At 36.5% G+C, this 27828-nt stretch overlaps 1 protein-coding gene and 1 non-coding gene across 2 annotated transcripts in view; both read right to left on the reverse strand.

The window, feature by feature from the left end:
* The window catches only part of LOC142326569 (uncharacterized), a 427256-nt gene that overhangs the window by 284596 nt on the left and 114832 nt on the right, over positions 1 to 27828 (reverse strand). The gene's annotated exons all lie outside the window — the stretch shown is intronic.
* On the reverse strand, positions 10081 to 10199 carry LOC142327151 (U5 spliceosomal RNA). Its single transcript, XR_012756937.1, has one exon. It is a non-coding gene; the product is annotated as a U5 spliceosomal RNA (small nuclear RNA).

Consider the following 27828-nt stretch of genomic DNA (forward strand, 5'->3'; position numbering starts at 1 on the left):
AAAAAAAAATAGTTTATAATGATGAAACGATACGGAACAGACAGATCTGTCCCCGACAAGTTACTATGTTGTCTCTTCTCTCAAACAGATCGATCGAGTCAGCATATCTATTTTCTAAGCTCAGAAATCTTGCGACAGGAGATTATTAAGAAGATCTTATACAAAATAGTCGAAAAACTCTTATATTTCTCCTTGAAATCCTTTTCCGTTCGATCTCCTGATTAAACGATAAACTTTCATGTAGGTAATCGCTAATGAATTTCAAATTCATAAAAGTTTGACTCGATGCCTAGTTCTGCACATCGAATAAAATACTTGTACAAACTGCTTTCAAACACGACAGGGAATCTCCATTTCAACGCCCGTAAAAAACTTTTCTGGATAGGTTCCATCGTATTAGATGTAAATAATTCTTCATGATTATAGATAGTCGTACAGTATTCGAAGTTCCGATGTACCAAAGTCTTACTCGGCAACATCCAAGTACGTACGAGTATATGTTTTGAAAATATCGACCCAGCCTTCTCGTGATATTTTAAATTAATTAAATTTCTTCTAGCTTCTGAAATTAACATTTCAATGCGCCGCACGAACTAAAGATCGGGTTTTTAACTTCATAGGCTCATTTAATTGGGATATCGGACAAAACAAACCGAAAAACCTGACCGGTTGCTTTGTCGACTCATAATTTTTGTTTTATCCAAATTTAGAGGAAGGCCGTTATTTATTTAACGTGTTAACGAATCTGATACAAATCTATTTTTATTAATTTTTTTCTTAATATCCTTGCAACTTCCGCAGTAAGATTAGCAGCATTTTCCATACCCAAGCTTTCATCCGCTTCAGAAAAAACAGTTCCTCTGCATCAATCCATCTTAGATAGAGAGTAACGGTCTACTAGGAGGTGATGTCTTTCTTACGGGTATGATGCGTTTAAATCAACTGAGGTACTAGAGATACCATTCAGATTTGCTTTCTCTGAGAATAATGATGCTCACCTTCTTTTAGATTGGCGTAAGTTTAATTTTTTAATTTGCCAATAACCAAGTAAATCTTTACAAATTTAGTTCAGAGAAAATTGATAATTAAAGTCAATAAAATTTTTAAAACTCAATTTTTTGAAAATCAAACAAAGAGGTTCTAAAAATTTATAGAGCGTTTGTAAAGCATTGACTTTTAGACAAGAAAACTACGCAAAACCTAGATTAAATTTTCATACCTATGTTTAAATGAATGTTTTTTTAAAATTATTTTCATCAGTGGAATTGAGTATAACAGAAATTCCTTAAAGCTCTGCGTATAATTTCGCTATAATAATCCAGTATTAAGCAAGATAACGACAAAAAAATTTTCAAATTTGTATTGAGATTAACTTTTTATTTAAAATATCTTTTTTCTACCTTATCTGGAACAATAATACGACTGGATCATCTTAGAAGAAGTTCCTGTATTTTTTAAATCGGTCCTTTTGGTAAAGGTATGTCTTGAATATACGTAAAAAAATATGCACGGGTCGAATTGAAAACTTCCTGCTTTTATTGAAGCGGTTAGAAAATAATAGCTTCATATTTTTAATTTATTAAATATTAATATTTTAAATTTTTTAAATAGCTGAGTTTGATCTTAACAACTTTATGTTGTATCTTAAAGATGCTTCCTACTAAAAAGTGATCAAGATGTGCGTTGAAAACAACTCAGTATCCTTGCCTGTGGCTCAAAAAGTTGAAATTTTTGTTGGTTTTTATTCAGTGCAAATAAATATGATTTGAGATTAGCTTAATGATTTTACAGAATGTAATGTTGAATTTTCAGAACTAAAATATCGTGATTTTTTTAGATTTGAAATTGTTCAAATTTTTTAGCGCCTTTGAAATTCTTATCGCCATTTCCGGTTTTGAGAATTTCACCATTATTGATTTTTTTATAGTTTCAATATTTATTTACAATCGTTTACATAGTAGAGAAACCTTAAGTAAATCTGATCATACGCAAACATTTGGTAGAAGATAACCATCCAAATTCCACAATAATTACAGGTAGTATCAAAACTTGTGAGGAAAGTTCAACACTATAAATCTAATATCAGTACAGGCCGAACAACAATGAACCGAAAAAAGAAGGAAGAGATAAATACTGAGAAAGAAAAAATAAAATATAAAGTAAACTGAAAACCTTAAAGAGAGTAAGTGTAAATAGAAATAGAACACTCAACAGGGTGCGTTAACATAAATAACATAAACGCTTCATAAATCAGATAATCATAATGTAACCAATATTACAGTTAGCATTACTTCATAATCATATCACAAATCAAATAATTATAAATCATATGGAGTTACTAAGGTCTAGTACGTGTAGTTTTTACCTCCCGACATCCTCACTGTTGTGTCCAATATCTTAAAGGCTAAGTTGTTCATGCGGTTGTTTAATTGTAGTTCATACTTAGAACTGAAGCGTTTTATCTCTTTCGGGACGCAACGTAAACCCAAACATTCATGGATCTCAATATGTTTCGGAGACCACGACTCCTCTGTGATACACCTCACCAATTTTCTGGAAACCTTGTAATATTTCGACATTGCTCTTGCTTGTTTTCTTCGTATTTCAATAGTATAACTCTAAACCGATTTCAGGACTGCTAAGTGCAATAACAGTTTATTAGATAACGATAATTACTGGGACCTCCTTCCCAGCAAACAGAACATTTCCTAAAACTTGACGTTTAATTGTTTCCTCTTTTCTCGAACGTGAATCTTCATTCATCGATTTAGGATGACGATCCAGGTGAAGGCCCAGGTACTTTACGCTGATGATATGCGTGATCAAAACGCCATCCTGATTGACACGAGGACAGTTTTATCTGTTCGTAACAAACGTCACGCGACTCGGCTTCGTTAGGTCGATCCTTATCTCCATTTTTCCAGCCTCCTGTTGACTTGATCTAATATAGATTGCGGAATAGCCGGGGCCATAGTTGGGTCCCTTTAAGTCCATCAGGGCTGGGAACGGGGGGTGTGGTGTGGTGACCGGAAGCGTCACAAGGCGGGGTCTTCCCCTACGGGGTTGGGATGGGTCCATTGGACTTTGAGGGCAAAAAGATGACTTCCGTTTAAGCCAATAATGGCTATGAACGGAGGGGGTAGTGCGCCAACCGGACATGTCACAAGGCGGGCGTTCTTCTCCCTCGAGGGGAAATTGTGATGGGTCCGTTTGGACAGCCAGAATAGCCTCGTCAACGAAAGAAGTAATGGTGATGTATCCGCATTGAAGATGGAGTATAGCACAGGTTCCGTAACTGAGTCTTGAGGTACGCCTGATTTAGTGTCGAAGAACGTAGACGGCTCTTGGCTATACTTAACCTGGAAACAAATCCGTTCAGGTAGCTACGCAGAAATAGGAAATACGACTGACGGAGACACGTTTTTAACTCGTATAGTAGACTAGGCAGCCGTACTTCATCAAAGGCCTATTGGACGTCCAGAAAGGCAGCCGAAGTCAATGCGTCGCTCAGCAGTGGAGTGGCTCCAACGAAAACCAAATTGATAATCAGGAACGAGAATCCTTCCTCTAGAATAGACCGCAGTGTCCAAAGGAACAATCTTACAAGTACCCTTGACAACACAAGTTACAAACTTATTGGCTTTACAATGATATGTGACGCGCCGGCTTTCCAGGGTTTGGAATCATAACCGTTTGCGAGACTCAAATCCATCGGAAAGTACGTCATCCTTAGTATATACCGTTAAATAGATGCTTTACGTACCGGATGGCTGTGGGAAGAAACAGGGCAGCATCTTATTAGTAACTAGATCAAAACCTAGGACCTTCTTCGCATTTCCCTCCTTTCTGATTCCATCACAAATCATACGATTTTCCTCTTTCTTTTATATACATTACAGATATCTTAATTTAAAAAAAAAAATATTTTTATTTAGGCAATTGTGATGGCAGCCTAGACATAGAAAACTTGTGTACTAGACTTCGTTTAAGATGATCGGAAAGATACCAAATTTCTTGTAGAAAGTTTTATCTTTTGTATTTATTTATATTTCGTTTTAGTAAAATAACATTCGAAAGAAAAAATAGCTAATAACCGTGCCTGATTTTTTATAGGGCTGCTATTTTACCTAAATTTGGATTAGAAAAAGAGCAAATTACCTTATAAAAAAAAGGGGGAAAAAGTGGAACACGTGTGCGTGCGCAGTTATGTAATGAAACAGTAAAAAACAAAATTGCTTTAAAACATTATTGGTCAGAATTTTCCAAGCGTAGGAAAAAAAAGAAGTCTGGACTGCGTAGGGAATTCCTTATGTCATCCTTTGATCCGGAAATTCTTCTCGACACAAAAAGCGTTTTCTTTTTCCTTGACGTTAGGGACTAGCTAAGGCTGTGCACATAAAATATATTCGAGAACCTTCTTTCTCAGCTTGTTCCCATTAAATTCATCAGATGTGACCAGAATATAAGTAAGCGTTACGTTATTACATCTTATTTACCGAAGGTGAAATTGTATTATACTGTTGAATGTGACCGTGTAAATTACTCCACTTTTTTCTTCATTTAATTATTTACACCTAAAAACATGACAAACGGTTAGAACTATTTTCTCGTGTTTTATATATTTTGTTCTATTAAAAAAGAGGGTTGTGGTGAATGTGTGTTACGTGCGCGCGCGCGCGCGCAACACACACACACATATACACACGTGTGTGTATTTATTTGCTGAACTGTGTGGATTAATTGAATTTATTAACTTGTATACATACCAGTTGGAATATTATATAATGTTATTATTAAAATTATCTTTATTTCTTTTAAGGTAACCAATCTTATATTTACTAAATTATACAACTCGTTACTTGCATAACATGTGGCTTATAATTATTTTAAATGCACGACATTAAAAAAACTCATTCGTACATTATTTACCACAACGCACAATTTTTTTTTTGATTGTTCAAGAAATTACCTTGGCGTTTTACCGCATTGTTATATTCCAGTTTTCGTAAAATTCAAAGTCTACTTTATTTGAATATATAAATGATTACAAAAATATTTTGTATGGTTTATTGCAGGAAATAATTTGATCTTTATGATGTACGAGTATATGTAGAAATTAATGTTTCTAATGGAGCAGACTTATATTTTAGCGAAATCAAATTTTTAGAAAATTCCATACGAAAATTGATTAAAACTCTATTTAAAAACAAGAAGATCTGCTTTTTTGAATATTTTTTTTCTAAAATTCACTCATAGGATTTAAATAATAAAAACAACTGTCCCTGCAAGATATAGAAAGGAATACTCATTTGAAATTTCAAATAAGTTTATGTGAACATTTTACGTTATCTGTTTCTCTTTAATGTTCATCGCTTGAAATTTTTTAAATAAAATTGATCCGGTGGTTTAGCAATTATAATTTTAATTATGTCTAAACAGACAGCGAAACGCTTCCTGTCTTCTATTTGCTGAAAAAAATTATTTCAATCATCTACCGATAAAAGTTACCGCTTGGTATTTTCTATGAAATAGGTTGTATCTGAAGAACAGTTTATCAAACTTTTCATATGTGAATTATGTAAGTTTTTTAATTGTTGTTGCCGGAGTCGTACGGTTTATCTTTTGTAGACAGCGATTTAGCGAAGATGTTCAAAAGGTTAAGCCAAAAATAACGATATGCTTTCTGTTTAAGCTTTATTAACTACCCGATAAAGTTAAACTGATAATTTAATCGATTTCAAACGGTTATTAAATTTAATTTAAAACAACGGTAATAAAATCGTTCGTTTCAGTCAAGCGGTTTATTAGTTTTAAATGACCATCGGTACAAACTTACATTAAAAATACTTTTTGTGTTAATCGTTTTTTGTAACTTTTGTAACTACAAGTAAAATTCGTTTTAAGTTCTAATATTAGAACTTAAAACGAACATACGACATATTAAAACGAACATACGAACTTAAAGTTTTAAGTTCGACATACGAACTTAAAACGACATATTTTATTACCTGTTTATGCTTTATCGGTTATTTATTGTTATATTGTGGAAAAATAATTATACGTGAAAAAATTACCTAAGATTTCTTTGTTTGGGTGGGGGTAATTTTTAATGAGGTTTATTGTAAAATTATCATTATACTTTAAATAAACAAAAAAAAGTTAAAAAAAATTCAAAAAATGGTGCTTTTTAAATTTTTTCAGCTCCTCCACCTCCAAAATCATCTTCCAAGAAAACGGTTTGATTTTTCTACTTTATTATATTAACTGGAAAAATATCACTAAAAAATGAACAACCAAAAAAAGTTACTTAAGCTCACTTTTTTGAAGGCGGGGATGAATGATAATGAAATTTTATTGTAAAATTAATACTAAAAGTTTATTTAAACTTATTTTAACATTTAATAATATTAAAAGTTTAAATAAACCCAAAAATACTTTGAAAAATTAAAAAATTCGATATTTTTAACTTTTGATCGGCTTCCCCACCACCAATTTTGCCCGAAACGTATTTCTTAGGTCGCTTGCACTTCTCCTACTATGCCTATCAAGACATTAAAAAAAATCGGTTAAAAACCATCTGTTAAATAAAATGATAGCATTTATCGATTTTTGGTGAAGCGGGAATGTAAGGCATTCATTTTTTTTAACGGTAAGATAAGCATGTACGCATGTACTGAGCTTAATATAAAGTGGAATTATGCTTGAAAAACTCTGAGAAAATTGACCCCCAAAAAAACTCCTGTTACCGCCTAGAAATATTGACCCTTTCTTTTTTCTGTTTCCTGTTTAGCCTCCGGTAATTACCGTTCAGATAATACTTCAGAGGATGAATGAGGATGATATGTATGAGTGTGAATGAAGTGTAAGGGGGTTGGTCTAGTGGTGAACGCGTCTTCCCAAATCAGCTGATTTGGAAGTCGAGAGTTCCAGCGTTCAAGTCCTAGTAAAGCCAGCTATTTTTACATGGACTTAAATACTAGATCGTGGATACCGGTGTTCTTTAGTGGTTGGGTTTCAATTAACCACACATCTCAGGTACGGTCGAACTGAGAATGTACAAGACTACACTTCATTCACACTCATACATATCATCCTCGTTCATCTTCTGAAGTATTATCTAAACGGTAGTTACCGGAGGCTAAACAGGAAAAAGAAAGAAAGTCTTGCACAGTCTCAGTTCGACCGTTCCTGAGATGTGTGGTTAATTGAAACCCAACCGCGAAAGAACACCGGTATCCACGATCTAGTAAATATTGACCCTAAAATTATTTTTCCAACAAATTGCCCCGTACACAACCTCTATCTGTACAGAATCTCACAAAAATCTGTTTATCCAGTCAAAATTTATTTAGCTTCAGACATGTCAACTGGTACGTACATAGGTACGAACTTACCAACATTACTCTTACTTTTTTTGTTTTTTTTTGGGGGGTTTTTGAGTCATGAAACATTGAGAAGTACAAAAGAACCCGTACCCCATTTTTTGACTGATTATCAGATTTTCCTGTTTGCAGCATAATTCTAGATCTATGATGCCAGCAAAGTAATAAATAAAGTATATATATCTGTGCCAGCAAAGTGATAAAATATATATAATTACTTTTTTAATCATTATTTTATTCATATGTGTCCATTCGCTCATTTTTTTTCCTATAAAATGGAAATACACTGTATTCAACGCGTAGCGTGACTAATAATAATAATGAATAATTCCTAAAAGAATATTTTAACGATGGCATTATTATTAACTGTCAAAAACCGATGCTGCATCTGACATAAATTTCCAGTTTTATTGAATATATTATGCACAAATTGTTTTGACTTTACGTAATGTCACATATCATTGGTTTTGATTTATAATTATTTATTAACGATTTTTTTTGTATATTAAATAACAGTAAATGGTATACAGTCAGCGAATTTGAGAATGTTTGTGTATATTTAAAATAAATAATTGCTATAGATAAAACTTATAACTTTTTGGGGGGGGGGATGGTACCATATATTGAATATTTTCGTCTACTACGCATGAGTTGCAAGAGTGGCTTTTACCCATTTTCTTGAACTGAGATATGGGGGGCCGAGTAAGGTCGGCTTGCTTCGTTTCGTCGACACCGTGACTCGGAACAAGGGTAGTTTTCTCGTCCGTTCAGTCTCATTTTGAATTTGTTTTTATGTTTTTTTACCTGAATCTTTCGTGTTATTATATAGGATTTCGATGATTTTTTTTTGCGTTTATAAGTTGCTTGTACTGTCTCATGCGGCGTGACATATCCATATCATTGGGTGTAGGATATTATGGCGCGAGACATATTTATGTCGCTTGAATATTGTAATCTTATTATTATCAAGTGTAATTCCTATCGTTGTATCATTGCACTTTCTTATTAGTCGGATAGTGTACGCAAGTACGCGGGTCAAGTATGCGAATGCATTTTCATCGGTGGATCTCTGTTCCAGTTCTTGAGCAAGTTACGATAAATAATCATAGCCCGCATGTCTCACGTTGTTTTTGTGCTAAGACGTTGTTTTTGTGGACAGCTTGTAGTTTTAGATAATTGTGTTCCGTTGTTACTTTTTCACGTATACTAATTGTGTCTCATTTGTATTTTTTTGTGTCCGAAAATGTATTTCAGTTGCTTTTATTGAAGGTAAACTGAGGTTATCGCGCGATATAAAAAAACAAAAAAAAAAGAGGTGTAAAAATGTATGGCACCTGGGGTCGAAACATGGAGGTCGTGTAGGACCAAAGAAATAGCCTTTCTGCTGAGGACGTCTTGGCTCAACCACACACACAAGAGTGGCTAGCTCGGGTGTTTCCGATGACGCATTAAGGACTCTCATAGTGTGAGAGGCGGGGAGATATGAGTGGAACATATCCGGACCATGAGTAGGATTCGGCTGGGAAGGGTAGCCCTCCTGGGGAGGGGTCTCGGCATTCCAGAAGGGACGGTCGGGATATTCTTATGATCCAGAGGGGACCCCGATGGGTGGCCTGTAAGAGCCCTAAGCTCTTACTAAGCCCTAAGGGGCCCTCTTACTAGGCCCTAAGCCCTAAGGGGAGCGCTTCAACGCCAAGACACATGGGCGCTATTGACGCAACGCGTTTTTAGGCGATTACCGGTCGTCCCCATGCTGTTTAAAAAAAGGATAGAAAAAAATGTTTCTTCAACTGAAACCCACCGGGTCGGTCTAGCGGTGAACAAGTCTTCCCAAATTAGCCGATTTGGAAATCGAGCGTTCCAGCCCTAGAAAGGCAGTTACGATTACACGGATTTGAATACTAGATCGTGGATCGGTATCCACGATGTTCGTTGGTAGTTGGGTTTAAATTAACCGCACATCTCAGAAACGATCGATCTGAGACTGTATAAGTTTTCACTTCATTTACACTCATAAATATCCTTAATCAACCTCTGAAGTAATCCCTGACGGTAATTCCCGGAGGCTAAACAGGAAAAAAGGAAGAATTTTTTGAACTTATATATGCGGTATCCTATAACTGTATTCGGTTAGCTTATATACTGAAGAATAAGGAAACGTTGCGTTTGTGTTAATAATTTCGTCATGAGCTATTGAGTCACGTGCCTTGTATCAGTGCCGTTTCACAACGCGGCTATATCTATATACAACACTATAATCGTGTCTCGTATATTAGTCACCGTATAATTAATTTTTCGTATAGTAGTCATGTAATCAAACGTTTATATAACGTTATGTTTTCTCAATTCTATTAAAACCTTCATATTTTCATACGTTCGCTCTTTTGTTCTCGTATTCAATTTTTGTGTTTCTGTAACATACGAGTAATTTACTTTAATGTTGTTTAAATAATGTAGTGCAAATTTTTAAAGTTTACTGCGTGTAGTATATTCCTAATTTGTGTCTGTAAGACTTGAGTTGTACCGTTATTTTGACACCATGTCTGATATCGATTAGGATGGTAATATGTACGATTATTGATATCCCTTCCGAAAAAAAGGCTGCGAAAAAAGCCCTTAAGTCGTGCGGAAAAACACATAATTTTAAATACTTACAAAAGAAACTTGCAGTGTAATCCAACGACGTTGATTTCGGATGTCGTTAATAAACAATTAACTAAGTGGAGACTCATCACTTGCCTCATCATCTGCCTCTTTCCACGGAAATCTTTAGTAAAAGGCGAAAGATTTACACGAAATGAAAAGCGACCAGAGTATCTTGCCAGAGTATGTTGCCAGCCATGGATTAGAAAACAAAACATTTCCAGGAATCTGGAAGGAATCTAGGGTGGTGTTTATCCCAAAAGGCACAAATGAGAATGGAGAACCTTTATACAGACCATTGAGTCTTTTAAATACCATGGCGAAGGTAGTGGAGAAGATGCTCCCTGGCCGAATCTTTAAGGAACTTGAGGAAGGAATAGGCATTAGTGAAAATCAGTTTGGATTCATGAAGGGTCGTTCGACGATACAGGCGGCGACAAAGGTGATCGACTGGGCTAAGGATACTAGGAGCGGCACATGGAGAACGAGGCGTATTCCCCTATTCATAGCTTTAGATGTAAAAAATGCATTCGGTTCTATTAAGTGGGAATCAATAAATAGGGCATTAGTGGAAAAAGGTATCAGTCCTTATTTAAGAAGGCAGATAGGGGAATACCTCTCAAATAGAGAATGCTTGGTGGAGACGCAGAGCGAGTGCCTACGTTTCAATATTTATGGCGGTGTGCCACAGGGGTCTGTACTGGGACCCTTACTCTGGATACTGGCCTTCGATGGGATATTAAGACTAGACTATCAGGATGGGGTACAAGTAATTGCCTATGCCGATGACCTGGCGATACTCATCAAGGGTAAAACAACTGTCGATGTACAAGAGAGTGCTAACAACACGTTACGGACGATAGATAATTGGTTGAAAGAGAGGGGACTCCAGCTGGCAATAGAAAAATGTAAATATATTATGTTCACAGGGAAGAGGATTTTAGACCGTCCGGCCATCCAAATTGGAAACCAACAAATAACAGAGGTCGAAAACATTAAATACCTGGGTGTGACTTATGAGAGGAATTGCCGGTTCACCCAGCATATAATAGACATATGTGCCAAAGGTGAACAGATGACTAAGAATTTGAATATAATAATGTCTTCGCAGAGAGCTCCAATACCCACTAAGCGAAGGGCGATAGCGTCCACAGTGACATCTATGATGTTATATGCAGTACCAGTGTGGTGGCACTCAGTCAGGGTTAAAAGAAATTTGAACAGACTGGTTAGTACTCATAGGAGGCTGTTGCTGGGGGTTGTTTCAGCTTACAGGACGGTCTCCTATGAGGCGTTGTGCGTGTTGTCTGGGGTGCCACCAATAGACTTAATGGCCCTAAATAGAATCGAAAGGGCGCAAGGCCTCGAAGCAAATGAAGCAAAGATAGACTTAGACATAGATGGCAGGAGGATGGACCAGCCAGAGGCACGAAGGAGCTGATTCCAGATCTTACACTATGGTTAGACAGGGAACATGGTGAGTTAAATTATCATATCACCCAGTTTTTTACAGGTCATGGCAATTTCAATGAGTACCTCCATCGTGTTGGAAGAAGGCCAGGTCCAGAATGTATGTACTGTGAGAGAATTGACAATGCAGAACACACATTTTTCTTCTGCGAGAGGGCAATTAAAAGGAGGAACTGTGGCATAATAGGTATGAGCCCAGCAGAGGTCCTAGAGCACATTTTGAGGAGCGAAATAAACTGGAAGAAGGTTACGGAATTTATAGTAGCAGTATTAACAGAGAAGGATATAGATGAAAGGCGACTAGGTTACTAGTGTAGAATAGGGTAGGGTGGACAGCCTCAGTGGTGAGAGATGGCACGCTGAGGTATGTCGTTCTCAGTGATCCACTGAGGACTCCAAGGGTTTAGATAGGTTCCGATGAAGAAGAAGAGTAAGAAAAGACCCGGTGCCACGTTACGGCTATTTGAGGTATGTCGTGGTTTCCAAATGGGCAAACAGAAAATCACTCAAAAGAGCTGACACCGGCGAGCCGACCTGCCATGCCGGACGTTCAGCCGGTAGGCGGAGAGGCTCGTTAGAGTTTACCAGACACTCCCCTGGGTGGCGCAATACCAACCAGTCGGACCGGCACAGGGGAGTAGAGTGAAAAAAAAAAAAAAAAAAAAAAAAAATTGAAGGTTATGTTGCTTCAGTGAACGATGTGATTCGCGAGTATGAATCTAGTAATGAAATACGGTTTCCTAAAAATCCAAAACCCCGCAGGTCAATCGATGAAAAATTTGACGATTTCGATAACGACGCGATTCATAAAAAAGTACGCGAATTTTATTTATTTAAAAACGGTTTATTGATGTATTAGCTCCTCTGTAAAATAATTTGGTTATCATCTTAGACAACACCGCTTATCGTTCGTCTAAAAAGGAAAGAATTCCTTTTTCGTCGTGGAAAAAGAACATCAAAATATGCCTATTTCAAAAGGAGTGATTGTTAAAGAGGATGAACCTAACCTTCGATTATTGCAAAGGGTTTCGCGTATTTAAAGTAATTTTAATGCGCACAAAATCGATGAGTTAGCGAGATCCAGTGGTAAAACCGTGCTTCGATGTGTATTCGATCCGCTTGAGTTAATTTAGGGACAAATCAAAAGTTAATTAACGTCAGAAAATATTGCTTTTAAAATATCTGATGTTAAAAGTTTGGGCTTAAAAACCATCGATAAAATAGGCCGGCCGGAATGGAAAAATTGTATAAAACATGTACCTGATACTATTTAACCAAATTATTGGGAATCGGGTAATATAATAAAAACAAAGTTGAGCCTCCTGTTGATTTTTTAATATGGCAGCACTACGGATTTCTCAATCGGTTGACAAAAACTAAATTGAATGTATTATTTGTTTATTATCATAGAAATTCAATCTTAGATATTAGTTAACTTTTACTATTTTTGGACAATTGACGATTTCAGAACTCTTAAAAACTCAAAATGTCTGTATTTATTTAAATTTAAAATATATAAGTAATTCTTGTAAAATTTAATAGCACGTGGTTACTGAATATTAACGTCGCGTAGTTTGCTTTTATATGCATCAGGATTTACAGGACATGCTTTTGAATCGGCCGCTTTTAACGGTCGTTTGCGCAGTCTGTTTATTTGAACTCTATAAATTAAGTAAGAGTAAGTGTTTGCAGGGTGTTTGCGGGGTCATATTAATGACGCAATTGCGGCTAGGGGCCTCAGCCCGTACCTGCGTAGGCAAATTGAATGTTACTTGTCCAACAGAGGATATCTGGTGGAAGCACAGGAAGAAACAGTACATTTTCAAATGCACGGTGGAGTTCCGCAGGGCTCTGTTCTGGGGCCGTTGTTGTGGCTGGTGATTATAGATGAACTCCTTCAGAAGGAGTTTCCTGTCGGCGTCCAGGTCCTGGCTTATGCAGATGACCTTGCAGTCCTCGTAGAAGGAAGGACGGTCTTGGAGGTGCGGGAGAGGGTGTATGCGGCCATCGACACTATATAGGAGTGGTTGAGGTCCAGCGGTCTGCAACTGTCTACGGATAAATGCCGGTGTATTGCCTTTACGGGTAGAAGAGTGCTAGAACCGTTCAATATTTCCATCAACGGTCATGCTATAGAAGAAGCGAATAACATCAAGTACTTAGGAGTTATCCTCCAGAAAAACGGTAGATACACCGAGCACATAGTCGATGTAAGCAACAAGGCAGAAAGGATGATAAAAAGTCTAAACATCATTATGTCATCGCAGAATGCCCCTCGGGCCTCAAAGCGCCGTTTACTGGTGACCACCGTCGTGTCTTCGCTTATGTATGCCGTTCCGGCCTGGTGGCGCTCTATCGCCATCAGGCGCAACAAAGAGAGACTGGGGAGGACGCACAGGTGTGTGCTCCTAGGTGTTGTGTCCGCATACAGGACAGTGTCCTATGCCGCCCTGTGCGTGTTATCGGGTACACCTCCTATTGACCTAATCGCAAAAAAGAGGGTGGAGAGGGCACAAGGCAAGCCAGAACAAGAGGTCAGGGATGCCGTTTATAATATCTGGCGGGAAAGATGGTCGCAGGAAGCTGTGGGTCGATGGACGAGAACCCTCATCCCCGACATCAAGCCGTGGTTGTCGAGAAGATTTGGTGAGGTTGATCATCACCTAACGCAGTTTTTTACAGGACATGGTTCCTTCAATAACTACCTGCACAAAATAGGCAAGAGAGAAAGCCAATTTGCGACTACTGCAACGAGATAGATGATGCTGAGCACACCTTTTTTGAGTGCAATAGGTGGGACACACTTAGACATAGTAAGGCACTCACAGGTATAACTCCAGAGACAACAATAGACTACATGCTAAGAAGCGAGTCAAACTGGAATAATTTTGCTAGTTTTGTTAGACAAGTTGTTCTACAGAAATACTCCGACGAGAGAAGACAAGGTGTTGGCTAGAATAGGACTGGGTGGACAGCCTTGCTGGTGAGGTCCAGCATGCTGCGGTGTGTTGGCACTGATGAGCCACCAAGGACTCCACGGGTAAGTCAGGCAACAGCACACTGAATACTGAAGGGACCCGGTACCGCGTCGCGGCGAACTGGGTCTGGCGTGGTGTATTAGTATTGCCCTTTTGGGTCTATTGATAAAGAACTCTCAAAAAGAGCTAACCGGTAGGCCGACCTGCCTTGCCGGTATATAGCCGGTAGGTGGGGAGGCCTATTTGAGTTTAAAGACACTCCCCTGGGTGGCGTAATACCAAGTCGGTCCGGCCCAGGGGAGCTGAGAGAAAAAAAAAAAAAAAAGAAGGGTGAGAGCTAACTTATTTCTTTCGTGTAATAAGTATACAAATTTAAACAAAATTACCCCACAACAAAACGATTACATCATTCGTATAACGGTATAAATATTCTATTATTAATTTAAATATTATTTTTTTGATAGTTTTGTAATCACATTATTCTATAAAAATATTTAGTATAATAATTTTTTTTTTGTGAAAAATCACTTTTACTATTATTATAATTTTAACGTCTCGGCCTGTGGCCCCGTAACTTGCAACGATTTTCTGAGAAGCACTTGATATTATGTTCACTCTTGTAGTTATTTCTTTACATCAGTGATTCTTAACCGGGGGTGCCCGCTCCCCTGGGGATGCGGGAAGGTATTTTTGGGGATGCGAGAGAAGCCTCTAACAATATACATATATTATTTTTGCGATATTTGAAAAATATGTATTTGAATTTTCGATGACATCAACCAATTGTTTTTTGTTTAAAAACGGTTAGGTAGATTTGGCTGCGTCCGCTTCCATTCCGTTACTCTCTGCCTGAGTTGTTGTTTCTGCGTCATCGCCAGTTTGTTGAAAAACCTCTTGAGACGGACACGTGTACGCATTTAAGCATCCGATTATTTACGTTACTTACCTATTTAATACATTCATATCGATCAGTGATTCAAGCCCAAACAGGATACATCGATAATACAAATGTAAGAATTTTTCTCTTTAATTTAAAATAATACACCCGAGCCACAAATTTATGCCACAAACATATGTTTCAATGAAACATATGCCACAATTTATTAATCCGTGTTATACGAGATTTGGTTGTATTTTTGTTATTTTTTATACGTTATTTGTAAATAATTTAATTGATTATAGTGAACCCTGCTATGTCAAAAAAACGCCAATGGAACGACAAGTATGTTGCTTATAGATACACTTGTACAACAGAAAAAGATGGTAAGCAGCAACCTCAATGCATCTTATGTTCCAAGATATTTTCAAACTCCAATCTCAAACCGTCAAAGTTATTAGAGCATTTCAACAATCTGCATGGTGGGGAAGGTGCAGGCCATAGTATGAACAGCTTGAAGTGAAAAAACGCTCGATTTGATACCGGCGGTAATATATTAAAATTATGCCAGCCAGCAATTCAAAAGCCCCTGTTAGAAACGTCATTTCAAGTGGCATATTTGTGTGCAAAGGAAAAAACCCCACACGATCGCCGAGGAATTAATAAAACCTTGTGCATTGATAATAGCTGAAACTGTATTGGATTCTGAAGCGCATAAAAAAATTCAGCAGATTCCGTTATCGAACGATATAATTCGATCGCGAATTCAAGATCTCGGTAAAGATATTTTACTACAAATAATAGAAGACATAAAAGCCAGTCCGCTAAAAGTAAGCGTACAACTGGATGAGTCAACCGACGTTGATAATTGCAGCCGGCTCTTGGTATTTGTGCGATAGGGGTGCGGAGACCTTTTTTCAACGTTCACTTTTTTCACTTTTAAGTGAGCCGCACCCCTTTATTAAAAGGGGTGCGGCTCACTTAAAAGATTAAGAAATACTGCTTTACATCTTTGTGTAGCCTACCTATTCTAGTTTTTCCTACCTATTCTTTCAGCTGTGCTGTTGGCTGGGATTTTTCAGTCTGTTGACTCAGCCAGTCGGGTCCGGGAAACTGTTTGGTTTTTTTTTAGGTCGGATTAGTCGATCGGCTTTTATCCCGGTCCGGATAAAGAACCAAACGTAAAAGCGTATAAACCTAAAGGGACCGACGGATAAAGGACCAACCTTTCTGTGGGTTTGATCTTTTCTCTCCATTACTTTTTCTGAAATTCCATCTTTCACGGTCGGTCATTTTTATAATCGATTTTTCCCAGTAGGTGGGTTGTGAGGTCAAACTTTTTGTCGATCCTCCGGCAGGTTAGGGAATAGATACTCTTATCTCACCTCCGGCCAAAAGTTGAGGTTTCTTTTTTTTTTAAGAGGCACGCCAACTGACGGCACAAGAAGTTTTTATTTTTTGACTTAGCTTTTAATTTAGTTAGGTTCTGCGTTTTATTTCCGTCGTATTGACGTGATGGTCCATCCAAAGTTATTTGCGGTTGAGGTAAGTTCTTCTTTGGGAAACGGAAGCGTCTGCCTTGTAAAGAGCCCTGTGGTAGGATATTTCATCCTTATCGTGTTCATGTCGGCAGCGATGAGGTTGACATCTACATGCTGGAAGGTGTTAGGAAATACCTTTGCGATAGTTGCAATAGGATTCCTAAGAATGACAGCACACCTGTTGATGGTCGATTTAGTATCGTTGACAGCACGCCTGTAGGTGGTGGTAGCACTTTGTCTGCAGCGTCTGGTTCTTCCGTTTACTTCCTCTAAAACGTCAAGAACGGTGATGTTGATACCGATCGCGTCTCTGAATGTCACTGTGAAGCTTTCATCAACAAATTATTTGATGCGATTGAACACTTAACTCTAGGGAGGTTTGTTGATCGATCATATCTCAGACACGAATAGGGAAATTGTTTCTTTACAATCTGAAAACAAAACACTTGTCGACATACTTGATAAAATTAATACGGGCGGTTTTTTGTCTTCGTAATCGAATAGATTGTATAGTCAGGTCACTAAAATTCCAAACACAGACAAATCAGTCGCACCGGACAGAGAAGAAGAGTAATAAAAAGAATAACAACAGGGTTCCGCCGAGATTGATGTTATCCCTCCGTTTGTGGCTGAAAATTCCCGTTGAGAATGGGAACGATTGGAATCTCGTTAGGCCTAAAAGAAAGGTAAAAAAGAGCTAGAACGGTCCAGTTAAAAAATAACAGAAAATTTATTGTAGGTACTGATACTAGTGAAACCGATTTTTTCAAGCCTAAAATTAAGCCTACGTTTGTTATTCGCTTTGAACCGTCTACTTCTGCAGATATTATTATCGATTTAATTAGAGATGCGGTGGATATTGACGTCTTCTGCACCGAGTTGAAGACACAAAAAAAAGATGGTTATAGTTCTTTTCATCTTGCGATTTCGGAGGTGAACTTTGATAAATTAATGTCTTGAAATTTGGCCATCTCGTGTTTTGATACTCCCTTTTTATGGATGGTTGAAATTTGAACAGTAGTTTGTGCTTTCGTTTATTTAATGTGGACCGGCATTAGATTTCACAGTGTAAGCTTTGGCAACAAAGTAGTATTGAGAAAACTTAAGAAACTGACAAATCTTGAATTGGTTTTTTTTTTAATATAATGAAAATGGTTGTCTTTAGTCTGTTCAATTTTGCTATAATCCTCCGTCAGAATTTAGAATCTATATAACTCAATAATAAAATAATTACTAGTTCCTTTAAATGTATATGATTTTATTGTATTTAGACAGTAATACCTTTTACTTTTCAAGCGAATATCGGTAGAATCAGAGGGAAAGTACGGTGACATGTAGAAAATGGGATGTCAGGGTTTTTGAAAAATCTTTACGTTTTGAGTCCAACTAGTTTGTCTATATCGAAGAAACATATTTATCTGTGTGTGTACATGCGGCACACTCTCATACGTGACCTTATATATCAGCCTTATACATTCTGATAAGAGGATACCTTATATATCAAGATATATAAGGTTATATAAGATTGACACATACGGTTAATGTGTCAAGATTAGCCGATACGAATTTCTTCAGTTTGGTTCAAATACTTTTCTTTTTTTTTTGTCTTCAGTCATTTGACTGGTTTGATGCAGCTCTCCAAGATTCCCTATCTAGTGCTAGTCGTTTCATTTCAGTATACCCTCAACATCCTACATCCCCAACAATTTGTTTTACATACTCCAAACGTGGCCTGCCTACACAATTTTTCCCTTCTACCTGTCCTTCCAATATTAAAGCGACTATTCCAGGATGCCTTAGTATGTGGCCTATAAGTCTGTCTCTTCTTTTAACTATATTTTTCCAAATACTTCTTTCTTCATCTATTTGCCGCAATACCTCTTCATTTGTCACTTTATCCACCCATCTGATTTTTAACATTCTCCTACAGCACCGCATTTCAAAAGCTTCTAATCTTTTCTTCTCAGATACTCCGATTGTCCAAGTTTCACTTCCATATAAAGCGACACTCCAAACATACACTTTCAAAAATCTTTTCCTGACATTTAAATTAATTTTTTAAGTAAACAAATTATATTTCTTACTGAAGGCTCGTTTAGCTTGTGCTATTCGGCATTTTATATCGCTCCTGCTTCGTCCATCTTTAGTAATTTTACTTCCCAAATAACAAAATTCTTCTACCTCCATAATCTTTTCTCCTCCTATTTTCACATTCAGCGGTCCATCTTTGTTATTTCTACTACATTTCATTACTTTTGTTTTGTTCTTGTTTATTTTCATGCGATAGTTCTTGCGTAGGACTTCATCTATGCCGTTCATTGTTTCTTCTAAATCCTTTTTACTCTCGGCTAGAATTACTATATCATCAGCAAATCGTAGCATCTTTATCTTTTCACCTTGTACTGTTACTCCGAATCTAAATTGTTCTTTAACATCATTAACTGCTAGTTCCATTTAAAGATTAAAAAGTAACGGAGATAGGGAACATCCTTGTCGGACTCCCTTTCTTATTAGGGAATATACTCAAATACTTTTATGTATGGGTATTTGACATGTTATCTTTTTTTTCAACATTCGTTCAGAGGTTGGGGAAATAACGCGAAAAAATTAATTTCGATTTTTTCTGAGGAATTTCAGCAAGATCTTTATTAAAGTAACTTTGTTACCTATGCACACACACACACACACACACACACACACACACACACACACACACACACACACACACACACACACACACACATATATATATATACATATAAATATATTAATGAATGTTACACTGAATTAATTTTTCACGTATATTCTAATTTATGTGAGTGTATATCTATATTATACATTGAATAGTTATAGAATTTAGAAATTAATTTACTGAAGTTACCATCACTTCTTTAACGATAGATGTAATTGTATTCCTTTTCCTTCACTAATTTACAGTAGTAAATGTTACAGTAATATTATTATTTTTTACTGTATTTCTTCATTATAATGGAATAATAAAAAAATATATAATACTTCAATAATGCTTTAGTAGAACAACAATATAAGTTTTATAACAAGCTGATAAGTTTTCTTGTATTGAAGTACTAAAAATGTTTTAATCGGTAAGTTTAAACAATAATTCTTTGAAGTTCCTTAAAATAAATTGAACATACGATTTTCCTTTACGAAGAAAAGTAATCGTTACATTTCTCTGAAACGAAATAGAGATACGAACTTAAACATTTAATTTCTCAACTTAGGTAATACTTCTATATTCTAAGAGCGTGTGTGCGTACTTCAGATAATAATCTTAGTACTGGAATTCCCTCTCTTTGGGGAGAAAAAGTGAGCAGTAAAATTTTTGATAGCTGTAATAATTAGATTAAAATTTATATAAAATGAATTAATATTTTGTTCATTAATTTCTTTAATGAAATAAGTTATAGAAAACTTCAAAATTAGTTATACAAATAGCATTTTAGATTTTTAATGTGTGTTTAGTCTACATAAATTACCATGTCATTGAGAGTTGAATTTAAGTCGACGCCAGGTGTAAAGATATATATATATATACACACAAACAAAGGAATTGTAGCATGAGGAAACGATGTCTCTGCAAGTTGGAAGGTTTTTCTTTAATTCCCTCGCGATTACTCGCCGCCTGCCCTATATTATCATATAAATTGCCCACCACACCCATCGACCTCCTCATTTTCATCTTTCCAACCCCTTAGTAGTACGTTTTACAGAAAAAAGCGTTTTTCCCTCGACCTTCTTTCCCGTTTTATTTACTATCTTTCTCTTTTTTTTGAATTCAGTCACATTCTGTTCTCTTTTTCACCTTTTTTTCCCCCAACAATTTTCATTCCTCTATAAAATTCTGCCACGAGTTAATAATTCTATCGACCCGGTAGACAATGAAGTTATTTAAATGAATAAATATTTTATCACACGTACACGTATACACACGCACACGTATATACATTATATAGAAAGAGATAAAAAAAAGGAAAAGGTCTGGGTAATCAAGAAATATGAATATTTTTACATTTTTAATGAGTTTTACACATTAATTTAATTAATGATTCTGTACGTAACGTAATTATAACGTATGAAAATGACATCCAACAAAAACACGTTGTCGTTTTCTAAATTATATTTTAAATAATTTCTTTTTATAAAATTACCCCTAGAATCTTTTTAATTAATCGATTGATTTTTTTTCACTACAAACAATAACTTCGATAAAGATATTGAACCGAAGCGTAAAATTGTTTTGTTGAAATTGTTGCATTACTAAATGACTTTTTAAATTTTTTATTTCATTTCAGGTTGGATTAAGAGGACTGAATGCGCATTCTCAGCATCGATCTACAAGGAGTAATTCAGAATTATCCTAATATAACAGGATAAATCGGGGTAAAGGATAAACCTTCCGTAAGTATTCGCTACGAGACCCACTCGATCGGTAGCTGAAAGCTTTTATAGATCGATCCATCGACCAAAATCCACGAAAAATCGATCGATTATGGTTTTGATAAGTTTTATCGAGGTAAGAAGCTGAAATATTTTGATGAAAGATTTAAAAATGTGTAATAAAAAAATTTATTTTCATTCGTAAATTAAAAATACCCTTACGTATTCTAGTAAATAAAATATATCACTCTGTATAGAACTTTTAATTTGAAGATTATATTTTGTAATATTAATAGAAATGGTATTTTTTAAAGATTGAATTTATAATTTTTTTAATCTCTGAATGTCACTGGATCAAGCACATTCTACCGTAAGTTTGATTGCACGGCAATTACCACGTTTTACCGGACTTTCTACCTTCAATTCAAATTTAAATAAATTAACTGAAATTGAACGTTCTAGTAACGCTATCTGTAAACACTCGATACAATCATAATACCACCCTTTACAGGGAAAATTGGATCTGTTGTTCCGAGTAATTTTGAATCCTTTATAAATGTTCAGTTATCATAATTTTTACGATTTAATGTTTTATTTGATTGCCGAGCAGATCTCGTATAAAGATTTGTTAAGAATCTGTAGGAAAAACTGATGGATTTGTAATCAACTAAAAAATATTATCTAAATCAATAATATTTGTTAACAGTATTTTCCCGGCGTCTTTCCATTAGCCCACCTAGATAACATTTCAAGAAACGTTTGTAAAAAAAGAATTTTTTTTTTTGGTTGATTGCGGGCGAAAACGCTTGGGCGTTATCATCGCCCGGTAGTTATTATTAAAATTGCAATATAACTCCGAAATAAGAAGCTATACAAGGTGTAAATGTAATATTAATCATATAATAAAAATTTACTAAAACAAGCCAAGAAGGCAAAAGAAAACCCAAAACTAATATCACAGACAAAATCGATAAAACATTAAAGGTAAAATAATAGAATAAAGAAAGTATAAAAACTTACCTAACTCTGATGGGTTGTGCAAAACTCCCCACCCTGAATAGTAAAATTAAACTAAAAAATCAAATCGAAAATAAAGGTTAAAATTATTAAAAAACTCTCCTTAAAACATATGTAAGTATATTAAATCCTTTGCAGTAACCCAGTACTATGCAAAAAGAGAAACATTCGCTCCAAAACCCTGCCATCATTGCCCAAGACATCACGAATGCTGCTGGGTATATTAAACTGACGACGCAATGCCGCATAACATACACAGTCCACGAGAATGTGGTGCACAGTCATGCGGCAATTGCATCGTGTGCACAGGGGTGGGTCTCCTCCTGACATTAGATATTCGTGTGTGATCCTCGTATGCCCCAACTGTAACCGGCAGAGGACCACTTCCTCACGACAAGAGTTCCTACAAGAGGAGCCCCACAGCAACACTGAGTCTTTAATCCGTCGAAGTTTACTATCGACGACAGCCGTCCAGCCACTTTGCCACCTAGCAAAAAAAATTACACCTATTACAAACATATAATGTATGTTGTGAATTATCGCTTCTTATCTGTTTGGAATCTCAGTTGCATTTACATTCTTGAAATTTGACGTAAAATATCCAGTCAGATTTATGTCACAAGAAATTGTAGGCCATTTAGTAATACCGAAGAAATTGATTTCATTTCCGTAAAAAAATTTATGAAACTCAGAAACAAGACGCCTTATTTAGGTAACCCGTTTATTTCTGGTTTAGCACGGTTACTTGATCTCAAAAGAAAGAGACGGTTCTCGTAAAACAATTTCCTGGAAATATTTTACGTTCCGTCACACCTTATCATCTTTTATTATCAATATAAGAGTGTTGTAAAAGCCATGATGTATTTTTTCTTCTTAAATAATATTAATCAGGATTGTCGTAAAGTCTACGATACAATAAAAATGCATTATTACTGTATTTCGTACTGTCGTTGATAAGTGAAATCGAATACCTCTCCGTTTCACGCCTATGGTATGGATTCCTAAAAATGTGAATCCTTTCATTGATTCTGTAATACTCTGGATATCTAATGAAACTATCTCGATTCGGAGCGCTGAGGTAGCTAAATCCTATTGAGCTTCATCTCTCCTCCACCCACTCACTCAATGTTATCGTTAATCCGTAGATTGGTTTGCAGCGGACTTCCAAAATCCTTTCTCCTGTACTTTCCTCCGTGTAGGTCTGAATTTCTATGTTGCGTAAAACACAGTTATGATTGGTACGGGTGTAGCATTGATTTAACTTTAAACTCGTTCGTTTTCTGAGGCATTAACATTCACGAACGGTGTTGTCAAATCTGCGGTAGGTACGGGGTTCGTGCTTCCGCGTTTTCGGTCAGTTAGTTTGAGGGAATCGTGTTAGGTTGGATGTGATGTCCGTTGGAGGCATCACATCCATTTTGTGAAGGCGAAATTTGATATGTATTTACTGATGAAAATTTCTGCCGAGGTATTTACGTCGGTGGCATCCCGACTGAGGCCTGGCTGATGACTGTGAGATGTAATTAATTGAGGGTATAAAGAAGACCTCTCGTAAAGCCCCTTAGGGCTTGGAACGGAGGAGGTGGTGTAGCGAACGGTAACGTCACAAGGTGAGTGTCTTCCCCCTGCGTGGTTGGGATGTACCTTACTCTTGAGCTGTTGATAGCTTTGGAAGTTCATGTCATTCGTGATCTGCCTGCTATATGCACCATCGTTCGGTTACCCATCTCCCGCCTGCGGAAGAGGCCGTAGAGACACGCGATGGAAGCATGGCAGCCGGAACGGGGCACCACGACTAAGGGAAGATCCTTGTATAAGTTTATACAGGATATGGAGGGATATCCCACATCCCCCCATATCCTCGTTTTTAAGGGTAACGGGTGCCCGGGTGCTCACCAACCACGCTAACTTGAATCAATACCTGTTTCGGTTCCGCCTGGCAGCTGATGAGCTGTTCGTCTGCGGGGAGGTCCAATCAAATGAACTTCTGATGTTTGACTGACCTGCTCTTGGGGGAGCCAGAGAACGGGGCACCCTATAACTTAGAGATCAAAGGGAAAATTAGCCATTCACAACCGGCGTGTCAATATGGCGAGAGCCGCATTGTCGAACCCTGTGGGCAGCCTAGACAAAATGAATTTTATTATGGATGTCATATATATTTTTAGTAGTTGACAGGGTGCGCCTACCCATTTTAGCAAATATATGACGCGTAAGCGGTTGGGACACGTAACCGATAGTGTGTGGCACCACGCTTAATCCGCTCACGCTGTTAGGTAAGCTCTAGAAGCTATGTTAGGATGCTAGTCTCTAAACTGTTGGAGACTCAGTAGCTGTTTTAGGCACAGACATTCGGTCTTATACTTTAGTGCGACCGAATGGGTGGTGGCGGAAAAATGTCAAGCAAACCAAAATGCACCCTCAATAATGGTCTTCAGGATCCCTTTGTCTCTTAGCAGATTTCAATTAATATAGCTGTTCTTTTAAGATTCTTCCATATGGATCTATTTTGATTTATTCGTTTGACTATCTCATCATGAGCTTATTTTACCTAGTTGTAACAAGTATTGTTATTGCTCATGTATTAGAGATAGTAATTTGCTATATTACTTAGTAGGAAAATTTGATACAGTTTTCAAGGGTTAGATTTCAGCTTTCTAGTTTGTTCTTGTGTTAAAGCGTCTTCCCAAATCAGCTGATTTGGAAATCGAGAGTTACAGCGTTCAAGTCCTAGTAAAGCCAGTTATTTTTACACGGATTTGAATGCTAGATCGTGGATACCGGTGTTCTTTGGCGGTCGGGTTTCAATTAACCACACATCTCAGGAACGGTCGAACTGAGAATGTACAAAACTACATTTCATTTACACTCATACATATCATCCTCATTCATCCTCTGAAGAATTATCTAAACGGTAGTTACCGGAGGCTAAACAGGAAAAGAAAGTGAGGTACAAAGTTTGTTCTTATGTAGATTAAGCGCGTTCAGCGCATTCAGCTCTCAAAGCTCTTTTGCTCATTTCTCCGGTGTACATACAAATAGATACTTAAAAGTGCGGTGAGAAGTAAATTGCATTATAAAATAGTACAATTTATCTACTTAATATGTTTATTGTATTCCCACAAATCTATGTTTATTTAATTAAACAATAAGTGTCTTTCATCATTGAAATTAAATTTAGGACACGATGCAAGTGACCTAAAGTGAATGCAAGTGACGAGATCACTTTTAGGTAACGGCACGTTGCTAAGGGTAGTGGTAGGATTATAATTCACGAGCGGCTGCCTCTGCCTGTCTAGAGCTCAATAAACTCGATTCATTTTATTAATGGATAGTATATTATTGTTACTGTTTTATTTATTTATTATCCTAAAATATATACATTCTGTTTGGAACAATGAATAGATTTGTTGAGTATTTATATTCAATGAAGGAAAGAGACAAAGCCCAACAGCAATCGACTCTATATTCCATTTTATTTTGGCTGGCATCCTGTAACAGCTACCGATGAATGATAATGAAATGAATTATTTTGTACCGTGCGAAAAACCGTAAAACAATAATCGGTAAAAATAGCAAAAAATGCCAAAAATTTATGCCTGACCCGGCCGGGACTCGAAGCGTCTGGATCAAAGGCAAATGATGCCGCCGCTGCGTCAGAAATGTCGGCCAAGTTACAATAAATTAAAAAATATTTTTTTACAATTTAATTTTCTTTTTTACATATATCTGTTGTATCAATTAGAAAACAAATATTCAGGATAAATTTACCGGTACAAAATTAAGTGCATAAGTTTATCCGCGTCACGTCAGTGAAACGGGAAATATGAAAAGCTTGATTATTCGTTTGACGCTGATTTTGAGGATATAGTCATTCATTTAATGCCGTTTTCTAAACCCGGTACAGCGATCGTGTGCATATCGTGCTTCTTGAGTTAAATCATTTCATAAAAACGGTGACTCCGCTGCAAGTGTACGAGATTATTTCGTGATCGGGTCAATATTCTATGTCATGGGCGAGTACCGTCTGTCCATGCAGTTAATTTGTGGGTTGAGAAAACCGGTTCCATATAAAATTTAAAAAAGGAGCATCAAAAAGCGTTTAAACGCCAGAAAAACACCGATAGAGTTCAAACTGCCTTAACAAACGGTCCAAAACGTTTTACGATTAATCACGCATTAGCATTGTACATCGGTGAACCACCGATCCGTTGAATCGTACATAAGAACTTACGTTTTCACCTCTAATAAATATAAATCGTCCAGTAAGTAATAGATGCTAATTTTTTTCGCATCAATTTTTGTCAAGACATGTTGCAGCGTTTGGGTGATAGAAAATTAATCCACTGTATGTTTATGTCAAGATGAAGCTCGTTTTCATCTGAACGTTGAATAAGCAGATTAGTCGATATTGGAGCGCTGAAAACCCACTTTAGTTACATTAGAAACCGTTTTGTAGTCCTAAGGTCACAGTTTGGTGTGCCACTTTCGTCATCTGTTGCCATTAGACCGTTTTTTTTTTAAGACGACCGAGGAAACGCTACAACCGTTACTGCGTTACAACCGGTATACCAGCGCGGTACACGAGCGTGGTCATTTTAGAGGCAAGAATTAGTACCATTTTCCACTAAATATGTGGGTCCAGCAACACAGTGCTACAAATCGTATTGCTTTTATGTGTATTACTGCTTTAAGTATTACAGCTTTATTACAGTTCTCTCTGAACCGTATCGTATCCAAAAATGGGGCCGTAATTTGGTCGGCTAGATCGCCTAATTTGTCCGCACGGGAATATTTTATTCGGGATTTTCCGAATAGCAAGGTCTAGCGACCGCAAACGTTAGCGGAACTAAAATTAAAAATTCAAGAGATTACACGCATTACACCGACCATTTTTCTGCAAGTAATAGAGACTTTTCGAATAAGATTCAAAAGAGTTCTTAGATCATAACGGTGCCCGTGTAACAAGCGTTGTTTTTAAAAATAAAATACATTTATTACTTAACACAATACTGTAGAAACATTCATGTTGAAATAAAGACTCATTTAAATATAGGAGTTTAAAATTTCCGACTTTTCTGACTTCACTTTATATACAATTATTCTGGTTTTTATGGTAGACTTGTACAAAGATTTCTAGTTTTTACTTTTAGTTATTTTAACTTGGTATTATGTAAAAAAAAAAAAACAAAACAAATTCAGTTATCAAACCGTTTAAAAAACACCAAATATGGATAATTTTTTTTAACGTAACAGTGAAATTTATACCACGATTATAAAGATAGGATAATTCAGTTTATCTACTAAAATAATGTGTATTAATTTTATCTTCCTAATTGTCATTATTTAAAAAAATTATACGTACATTTCAAAGAAATATTAATAATATGTTTCCGTGTAAATGTAATGTATTATAAATAAAAGGCTAAAACTTTGACATTAAAATGAGAAATATTAGATTTGTTGGTAATGTTTTTAAGAAAATTAGGGTTCAAATACAGAGATAGAAGAACAAATGCTAA

This window comes from Lycorma delicatula, chromosome 6, assembly GCF_047948215.1.
Source record: "Lycorma delicatula isolate Av1 chromosome 6, ASM4794821v1, whole genome shotgun sequence".
Classification (NCBI taxonomy): Eukaryota; Metazoa; Arthropoda; class Insecta; order Hemiptera; family Fulgoridae; genus Lycorma; species Lycorma delicatula.